Source organism: Oxyura jamaicensis, chromosome 1 (genome assembly GCF_011077185.1).
Source record: "Oxyura jamaicensis isolate SHBP4307 breed ruddy duck chromosome 1, BPBGC_Ojam_1.0, whole genome shotgun sequence".
NCBI lineage: Eukaryota > Metazoa > Chordata > Aves > Anseriformes > Anatidae > Oxyura > Oxyura jamaicensis.
In genome coordinates, this window is record NC_048893.1 from 154561367 (window position 1) to 154572171 (window position 10805).

Consider the following 10805-nt stretch of genomic DNA (forward strand, 5'->3'; position numbering starts at 1 on the left):
TAGAATAGAATAGAATAGAATAGAATAGAATAGAATAGAATAGAATATTTGGAAGGGACCTAAAAATATCATCAAGTCCCGACAACTTCAGGACTAACCAAATGTTAAAGGATGTTATTAAAGACATTATCATTCAGTATTATTAGCAAACATGCTGAAGATACATTCCACTCCTGCATCCAAATCATGGATAAAATGTTGAACAGGACTGGACCTAGAATTGAGCCCTGGCATATAACACTACTGACTGGCTGTCAGCCAGATGCAGCCCCATTCATCGTGAACCTTTGAGCTCTACCGTTAAGTCAGTTCATCACTCAGTGTAGAACAAATTTGTTTATCTCACAGTTGGAAAATTAGTCCAGAAGGATGCTGTGAAGGACAGTATCAAAGGCCTTACTAAAATCCAAAAATATTATATCCGCCTCCTTCCCTTTATCCACCAAGCAGGTAACCTTAATATAGATGGAGATCAAATTATTAAGGCAGGACTTTCTCTTTGTGAACACATATGAAGTCAACTAAGCCTGATAATTGCTTTGTTCTTTAACTGCCTTTCAGTACATCCCAGGATAATCTCAATAAATTTTCGAGGGCCTGAGGCTAGACTAACAGATCTGTGACGGGATGCAAGACATGGACTCCAGATGGCTTGTCAACAAGAGACCTTTACTGCCCTTTTTCACCACTACATATACTTTCCCCGTAGCCCCACGCGCTGTCCACGCACCCGATTCTGTCATACAATTGGTTAGAGACCCTGTGGTGGTTTTACCATGCTAGGCAGCTGAACACCACAACCACTCTCTCACTCCCCCTCCTCAGATGAGGAGGGGAAGAAGTAAAGGAAAGAACAACTCATGGGTTGAGATAAGAATAATTTAATTAAAGAGAAAAATAAGTATTATTAAGGAGATATTATTATTAATTAAACAATTCAACTAAAGGGAAAAAAGGGAAAGGGGAAGAGGAAGGGGGAAAGGGAATAACAAAACAAAACAAGTAAAGGCTATGTGGAAGTGCAGAGGAAAGAAATTACTCTCTACTTCTCACAAATGAGCGATGCTTGACCACGTCCTTGAAGCAGGGCCTCAACGCACGTAGCCACTGTTCGGGAGGAGAACAGATGTTTTCGCAATGAGAGCCCACCCCTCCCCTCTTCCTCCTTTTTCCACCTTTTATTGCTGAGTGTGACATCATATGGTATGGAATACCCCTTTGGTTGGTTTAGGTCAGCTGCCCTGCTGATGTTTCTTTCTCACTTTTTTGCCCACCCCCTAGGAGGGTTAGAGAGAGTCCTGATGCTGTGCCAGCCCTTCTCAGCAGCAGACACAACACCAGTGTGATAGCACTGCTGTTCTAGCTACAAGTGCAGAGCGCAGCACTGTATGGGCTGCTGCAGGGAAAGTTAACATCCCAGCCAGACCCAGTACAGACCCTCAGACATGCGCCTTGAGCCAGCCAGCAATTGGCCATTGCCCAAAGCTCACCTTTAACACTGTAGCCAATTTACTTCATCTCAACCTTGCTCAAGTTTTTGTTTCTACCACTTGTTTCCTCATTATCTCCAATTCAGGGACACGTGAAACAGCACAAAGCCACCTGCAAATTCCTTTCTCACAATTCCCCCTTTTTTATTTTCAACCAACCAAATGCTTTCTATAGATCTTTCTATCAATCATTGCAGACATTGCAATAAGCATGGTACAATAAGCAACAGGGTGAAAATCACATGCAGAATTACGATTGTAAAGTAGCATGCCTACTAGAATCTACATCAGTCAACAAGTCACTAAGCAATTGGGATGTTGCTTCACAGCGATGCTGCTTCTCACTTGCACAGCACAATCACACAATCACGCAAAGAGGCCTCTTGCACTTCTCATTCATACCACAAGAAAATATCACTTAAAATAATTTGTCCGCAGCTTCAGGAGATCCTTGTCTACTCCTGTGGTGAGCGGCTGAGAGTGGAGACCCCTCGGAGGAAAAGGCTCAGGGTGCACCTTGGGGTGTCCATTCCACAGTCGATCCCACAGCCAAGCAGAGCTGCTCCTGGCACAAGGAATTATGCTATTATAGTTTTGTATAATTACAACAAGAGATGCATTGCAATAAGGAGCAAGTGTGGCGTTGACCATTTGTTTCATGATTTTTTTTTTTTTTCCCGAGCAATTGAACCTTACACGTGCTGTGGCTGTTACACTTCCCAGGATATCTAATTCCTGTGGCTCTAGGGGTGCTCATGACAAGCAGACAGTCCAGTCTTTGTTATCTGCCGTGATACCCACCTGACATGTCGTAAACGGGTCATTAGCACTAGCCAAGGACAGGCACATCACTTCTTGTCCTTTCAGGTTGGTGAAGGTGACCAGATGTTGCGGCATGGTTGGAAGGAGACCTAGGGCTGGCAATAACCCATGACAGCGGCAATTGTGAGGAGGAGGCTAACCATGGCGTTACCCCCTTTGCTGGTACCCATCTTGGTCCGTGACCTGTGGAGACACAAGGATACCCTTGACCCCAAGTTATTAGTGGCTGGGGTCCCTCCCAATGACCTGTATTTATTTTTATTTTTTTTGCCATTACTAAGACCTGCTCTGATTGTGGCACCTGTGACAGTGTGGAGTTCATATTTTTGTAATGTTTTATTACGGGTGGTACCTCTTTGTGAGAAAAGGGTAATGACCGGTGATTCACTACGCCAAGTGCCTTTCCCAACCTGTTCTGTGGTGTTTCCTGGGTGTCTCCCCCTTTTTGTTTATTTAGCAGTGCTTTCAAGGTGCAATGTGTGTGCTCAACAATGGCTTGACCCGTGGGGGAATGAGGAATTCCTGTGATGTGTCGGATACCCCAAGTCTGAAAAAAAGGTTTGAAGGGAGTGACTACCATAGGCAGGGCCACTGTCGGGTTTTTATTCCCTTTGGGATGCCTAGCACTGCAAAAGCAACACGGAAGTGAGCCTGGACATGGTGACTAGTTTCACCCATCACAACTGTCGCCCAAATAGCATGAGAGAAAGTATCTACCGATATGTGAACATATTTCAAACGAACAAATTCTGGAATATGCGTTACGTCGGTCTGCCATAACTGTAAGGACTGTAGACCTCTATGGTTTACTATTAAAGACGGGGTTGAAACATGTTGTTGACAGCCAGGACATGTTTGGACAATCAATTTGGCGTCAGTGATCAATATAGTGAATTGTTTTGCCAAGATTTTGGCAGATTGATGGAAAAAGGCATGGGATAACCATGCTTGCTCCAGCACCTTTGGCACCAGGGCAGTCAGGGTCATATTAGTTAGCTGGTCAATGTGTGCGTTACCCTCTGCAGAAATACCAGGAAACGTGGTGTGGCTCTGCATGTGAATAATACAATACAGGTGCACTCACTGCTGTAGCAAAAATAACAGCTCCTTAAATTTTAGAAACAAGTTTTCCTTCAGGGTATGTCTCAAATGTGCCTTCTCAATGCACTGAGCAACACCTACAGCATATTGTGAGTCCGATCCAATATTCAAAGGTACTAGGTTTTTTGTTTGTTTCTTAGATTGTTTGTTTTTAGTAAAAAACATAAGAAGTTATCACAGATTTGGGGTAGGAGGTTTAAAGAAACCAATCTTCCAGCAGTATCGGGCAATAAATGGCACAGAACTATAGTAATGCTGATTCATACTAAAGCAAACAATTTTGAATAGCATATGCCAACACAAATGTGCCTGTACCAGCAGCCCGTTTAGATAGCAGTGATGATTCACTGAAACCAAGTTTGAAGAGAACTGCAGTCATATCCAAACCACTTGACACACACAGGTAGAAAATTCCTAGAGATACTAATGAAATTTCAACATGGAATGAAACCCCTACAGCACCATATTATTTGAAAACTTTTTTCAGCTGCTGGGATTTATTCAATTTGTGTTCACTGTTGAGATCTCTGGCTGCCTTTTCACGGGATCCACCCACATCCTTGGCCGAGCTGCTGGCGGCGGCCCGCAGCGCCAGCAGAGGGGGCGGCGGCCTGAGAGGGGGCCGGCCCGGGGGTGGGGTTGATGGCGGGGGGGCAGCAGCGGCGGCGGCGGGCGGCGGCGAGTGGGGGCCCGCGGGGCAGCAGCAGGCGGAACATGGAAGCGCCAGGTGAGGGCGGGCGGGCGCTCAGAGCGGAGAAACGCAGCAGCCGGCGGCGGGGCGAGCGGCGGCGCTGATGTCCGCAATGGCATCATGCGCAGAGTGGCCGCCGTGGGTTGTGATATTGTCTCTGCTTCTGTTTCCAAGTCTGTCAGGTTTACTTCCTCTGGCGGTACGCAGTCACCGCTTTTAATTTCACCCGCCTGCGTAGCCTGTGCGGCCGCTGTCTCTACCCTTTTTTTCCGCTCGCCATGATCTCAGTGTCTCAGCTGATAAGCGCCAGGTCGTCATCACCTCAGTAGTTGTTGTATCTCCCCCCGAGGCAGCGTCCCATAGAGTTGTCCTATCATTTTGCCAGGTTTTAAAATCAAACACCGCCGAGACTGTCGACGGGGCCCCTTTCTTAAGCGCTTCCTGGCGCACTAGCTCCCATTGTTCCCGCAGGTTGAAAGCTCGGGCCCCCAGGGCGGCATTATCGGTGGTAGGCAAGGCGGGAGCCGAGGGGGTCAGCGGGGAGGGGCTCTGCAGCGGCGGTCCGCGGCCCTCTTCTTTGTCATCGCCCAGGTCTATCAAATCACACCGCTCTGGTGACCTTGCAGGCTCTGATCTCGGTTCGGCTGCTGTTACTGCCTGGGCAGAGGCGTTCTGTACTTTCTTTTCTGTCTGCCACGATCTTAAAGCCTCAGTCACTAGCCGCCACATAGTCATCGCCTCAGGAGCATCAGTATCCCCTCTGGACACTGCTTCCCATATTTTTTTCCCCCACTTGGTCCCAAGTTTTTACATCAAATACTGTGGAAGCCATTGAGGGGAACGCTTGTTTTCGCAAAAAATTCAATAATAGCTTTATCTTAAACGGATCATATTTTACTCCCCTTTCCATTAGGAGTTGCGTTAGTTTCACTATAGCCTCTTCCTCTGCCAAAAGTGTAGCTCCCATGACTAATACCCACCTGTCCTTCAGGTGATGTCCTGGGGTTGAAGCTGCAGTCCAACTGCGAGCTTGATTTGTTTGGCTGGGTTCCCTTCAGACGCTCGTGCAGTGCTGCTCCTCCCCTATCAGGTTGGGGTCACCATTTGAATGGATGCAAGACATGGACTCCAGATGGCTCGTGAACAGGAGACCTTTATTGCCCTTTTTCACTACTACATATTCTTTCCCCATAGACCCACGCACTGTCCACGCACCCGATTCTGTCATACAATTGGTTAGAGACCCTCAGACATGCGCCTTGAGCCAGCCAGCAACTGGCCACTGCCCAAAGCTCACCTTTAACACTGTAGCCAATTTACTTCATCTCAACCTTGCTCAAGTTTTTGTTTCTACCACTTGTTTCCTCATTATCTCCAATTCAGGGACATGAGAAACATGTGACTCAGTCATGGTCCTCCAACTCTGAGGACTGGATCGCCCAAGATCTCATTACAATTAAAAACTAAGGCATTAAATGCCTCCACGTTTTTTCCACCCTTACTTGTTAGTTGACCATCTGTATCAAGTCTAATGTTTCCTTCAAGCTCCTCTTGCTGTTGACACACTTGTCAAAAAAAGCCTGTCAAAAAAAAAAAAAAGAAAAAAAAACTGTTTTATTGGCTGAGATACAAATGCTACAACAGTTGAAGGCAATAATAAAGCAGAGAGACCCAGAGAAGTCTGACTCGTGTTTTTAGGGTTTGATATTTTTAAAAAGTGCTGACATCTTTAGAGGAGGGAAAAGATGAGGAAAGAAAAGGAACATACATGAAATACCTATTTCAGTGATGTAAAATGCGTTATTCTGACATGAATATGTCAGGGGATATGTCAGAACAATAGGTGAGCAACAGCCCTCATGTCTCATAATTAACAGCTTTTATCCAATGCTGGCAACCCACAAAGAGTGAAGAAGACACTTTGACTCTCTGATGACTGATTTAGCAGAATTGTTTGATTCTGCTAAAATACTGCAGCTATTGTACCAACTGTCCAAAGGACAAAATATACATATATATAAAAAAAAAATGGAGCAAAAACTTATATAGCCTCCTTTATTTGTAAAGGCTGTGAAAGAACACTATCTCTTCAGTTTTTTTTTTTTTTTTATATATAGTCTCCAGAAAAGATGGAGATTTCCAAAGGAAGCAACCCTGATTACATATTGAAAGTGTAAAATTTCTCTGAGCTCTAAAGGTACTTACAGAGTCTGCTGTGTTCTTGAGAGTTAAACTCTTTTTAAAACCCTTATTTCCTACTTTATGTTCATGGCATGGTTTTATGTTTCAAAACTGGCTGTGTTTTTTCACGCCAAATGTAATTGAAAGTATAACAAATGTACCTTCAAACAACTTTGTGTTAATCATACAGGAAGTGAGAATTTTATATCTAAACAATCTAACATATAAAAAGTTAGACAAAACTTCGCTCTTACATTTTTGCATGTTGATATGGTCAAACAGAAGGTCTATTTGTATAAGAAACACTAAAAGTTTAAAGGAATTATTTTCTTTTTCTTCAACAAACTTGGTCATTTCAGATGGATAGTTCTTACGAATGTTTAATTACAAAGTCAAAAAAAAAAGATTTAAAAGGGAGAATAAAAATGTTTTTAGTGCCAACATTTGGGCATATTGGAACTTATCAGCTGTCCTTGTCTCCTATATATTCAAGAAACCTAATGGAGATCTAATGGAGCATGCCCTGGCTTGTGCACTTTTTTTGGTGTACTTTTGAAGTTATTCTCTATTCACTATGGATTGCTGAGACCGCTGGTTCATGCATCATGACCTTCAAAGCTGAAGTGCTTCTGAATCTCATAATAAAAACCTAGCTAATTGCTTTCTTATCTATGCCTTTCCTTTTGGTAACTGGAAGGACCTCTTCATGCTGTATATTCCACCACACATCTAACTTTGACTGGCTCAGCTCTTTTTAATTCATTGCTTTATCTTGTTTTCAAGTGATTTCTGCAACGCTTTAATCAGTTTGTCATTCTCTGTAGATAGATGTTGAATAGGACTATGAAGTCAGTATCATTTGTACATCTAAGGTTTCTCCTTTGATTGTCTCACTGACTTCTTTAATACTATGAATTTTCCTATTTTGGCTTCCAGCATAAAAGCTTTGTTGTTGTTGTTGTTGCTTTCAGTTTAACCACTACAATAAACACATATAACATTTTTGTCTTTCTTCTTTGCTTGCCTCTAATCATCTAGTCAGCTTCTCATCTGCTCTTACTGTTTTCACTAATTCTCTGAAGACACTTTCTGTCAACAAGGATATCTTCTTGGAAAAGACTCTCATTCTTAAGATGTTAGGCACTCTATATATTCTTTTATTTAAAGTGTATTCCAAAACCTGAGTCCTGTGGAATTACTGTAGTGGGTTATCTCAGGTATTAAGTGATATTTTCCAGAATCTGTGTTATCACAAGTCTGATCTATATTATGCTTCACTCCTCTGGAATTATTGCTTCCAGGTTTTTCTTCTTTCTCTTCTGCAGCAACCTAGTAAATGCCAGTAGAATTATTAAGATAATTTTCAACAGCTCTTCCACTTGTTCTTCTCTTCTTTCTTGTAGATTGGTTTTCTCATTTGCTTATACTTGCTCTTGCCTGGAATTGGTATTGAAAATCTTTTGGATGTTGTATTCCTTTCTTGCATGATTGCAGGAGTTTTATTGTACTCTGCTTTTACACTTAGCTAAATGTCAAAGTCTTCTCTGAGGTGCATATTGAAAAGGGAATAGGCAACAGGCACAAGTTACAGCAAGACAATTCCAAACAGGTATAAAGAAAAAAAAATATTCACAGGGGCAGTCATCAAACAGTGGAACAGACTGCTCAGGCAGGTTGTAGAGTCTCCATCCTTTCCATTTGAAACATAACTGGACACAGCCCTGAGCAACCTGATGTAATCCAACACTATTTTGGCCTGGGAGCTGTAGTTCCAGAAGTCCCTCCCTGCCTAAATTATTCTATGTTTCTGCAAAGTGCATCTCCGTAATGCAATTATTTCTTAATTTTCTTATGTATGATAAGAACTTAACTTTTTTCTACATTTTTTAAGACAGAAAAAATAACACGAATCAGAATACAATTGATATTAAAAGCAAACAAGGAAGTTGAGTCTCAGCCTCTTTTCCTGCAAATTTCAGGAGACTGTTGTAGAATCCCTGTCTTCTACACACCACCACAGTTTTACCTGTCAAGGAACCAAATCAATAACTGACTAGTTGTAGTCTACGTGTGAGGATGAATATATGAAAGGGATTAATGGTATTCTACTCAAGTTTATGAATTTTCAGTTTTGAAGTGGTGGGTAGCAGCTGGAGAAATGATGCAACTTATATAACTTATAACTGATAAATCCACACTCAGTAAAGAGCACTCCCCAAAATACAGGCAAGATCCACAGCAGAAAGTCTCTTGAAGCTACTCCTTTTTCTGAAAACAATCACAGGTACATGGGAATAGTATATTCCAGACTGGATTGCCGCACATAACCTCCTTTCTGTATCTATTCTGTGCTATAATGTTAAGTAAACCCCTGACTTCATCCTAATCCACTGGGTCATTCTCCTCAGACCCTTTCACTAAGCACTGAAGTCTGTGAGACCTTGTTGATAATCAAGGAGTAGAAGATGTAGGAAGATATTGACTACCTCAGTATCATCTGTCATCTGTGCCCACTCACTAAATCAACTGCACTGTTCAGCATGGGACATTTTCTTTGTTCAGCTTTAATCAGATATTCCTCTCTTTTTTCTTTTTCTTTTTTTTTTTCATAGACAAAGAGCAGTTTCAGAGGTCCCTTCAGTGCTGTACTAGCCACTTTATGTTATATTGAAGGACATCTATAGATATTAAGTGTGAAGAAATCAATGCATTATTTATCTTTCCTTATTTTTTTTGCCTTCAATGTTATGATTATCGTGCACAGACTGATATCCATCATTGACTTTTTATATTTATTTCAAAAGGTTTAAACATTTTAATAGGAAGTCAATACAAAACAAGTAAGGATGTGAAATGGAAGTTTTTTAGGCTGTTTATAAAGCTATATTTATTAATATGGTGAAAGTGTTATTTCTGACCCAAATTAACCTTTGTGCATTTTAAAAAATGATCATTTTAGGAAAGCATTTAAAGGAAGAGGTTGGCTTACTGATACAGTGAGGTGACTGGGGAGTAGCATAGAAATACAAAGAGAAGGATGGTAGCAGACATAAGAGCTATGAGATAACATGGATGAGTGAGCACAAAGGAATCAAGAAAATAATGCATAGTAGCAGATATATGAGCAAGATCTGGGCAGTGCTTTTCAGAATATGCAACATTATTTGTGCAGTTAGGTACCATATATTTTAAACTAGGACTTATTTTCCTTTATATAAACCATCTGGACTGTTCAAAAATAAGAACTGGCAAAAATCATCCAATTTGTTGAAGTAGCAGTTTGCTCCAAATAATCCATTCATAGCTTATGTGTGTAAAATACCAACAGTCCAGACTACACAGTCTTCTTAAGTAGTGATTCAGAGGAATGCAACTGAAAGCCATGGAGTGAATCCTCCAATGAAAGGTACTACCAAAATAGGTACATGTCCACCCACTCACTGTGCATGAGCACCGTATTTGTATTGTGTTATTGTGTAGAAATTTAATGATAAAGCATTGTTGTAATTAATTCATTAATAGAGTTTTACCTTCTTGGAAATGTTTGCATGATAATGTACGTAACATTTTTAAAGGATAATTTTATTCTGCTTTACATACTTTAGAAACAGCAACCAAGTTATATTATCTCAATGCAAAAGGAGTTTTACTGTCATCACGTGATGCAAATATATGAGATGTTTGTAAAGCTTTGTATTTTTAACTTACTTTCAAACATCTGCCTGTGATTATATTTAGAATACAGTGGCTCTATATGGTAATGTAATTAGTTTGTTTGTTTGTCTTTGAGTTATAGATGTACAGAATTTTATAGCACTATTTGCTAAAAATAGTAGCAGTAGCATTAAGAACACAGACACTTCTAAAACTGAAAACTTTAGCATATTTTTATTAGAAAGAGTAACTGTAGAGGTAAGATGTATCTCAAAACACTTAACACAGAGCACAAAAGGAACAGCCTTTTTTGCATTGTATGCAGGTCTGTTAACACTTCATGAACATATGAAAAAAAAAATATTTGAGAAGTTCCTGGTGGCCTCTCTCAAACTGTGAAATTTCATTCTGTAATGTTCTGTGCTTCTGAAAGAAGAAAGAAGAAAGGTTGATTGTACCCTGGTGAAATTCCCTGCGAAATTAATGGAAATTAGCTTTAAAAAAATCTGTGAATTACCTGTTACAGGAGCCTCTATGTATTTGATTATAGTCCCATGTGAAAACAAAGAGTTAACAATAACTCTTACAGTAAGAACCAAAGAGTTTATTCCCTTTCTCCCATTTTATTCTCTCATGGGTGTGCCCATTATTTTTCTTAGTTAATTGTTAGCAGCTAGCTGCTAACCCTGTCCGACAGACGTACATAGCTGCAACCCTGGCCCTACATGCAGACTGGGCGATGAGATGCTGGAGTGCAGCCCCGCAGAGAGGGATCTGAGGGTCGTGGTTGACAGCAAGTTGAATATGAGCCAGCAGTGTGCCCTGGCAGCCAGGAAGGCCAACCGTATCCTGGAGTGCATCAAGCA

At 41.3% G+C, this 10805-nt stretch overlaps 1 pseudogene; it reads right to left on the bottom strand.

Moving 5' to 3' along the window:
• Nucleotides 1–3572: 3572 nt before the first annotated feature.
• LOC118172181 lies at nucleotides 3573–4839 on the bottom strand (annotated as a pseudogene).
• Between the last annotated feature and the right edge of the window lie 5966 nt (nucleotides 4840–10805).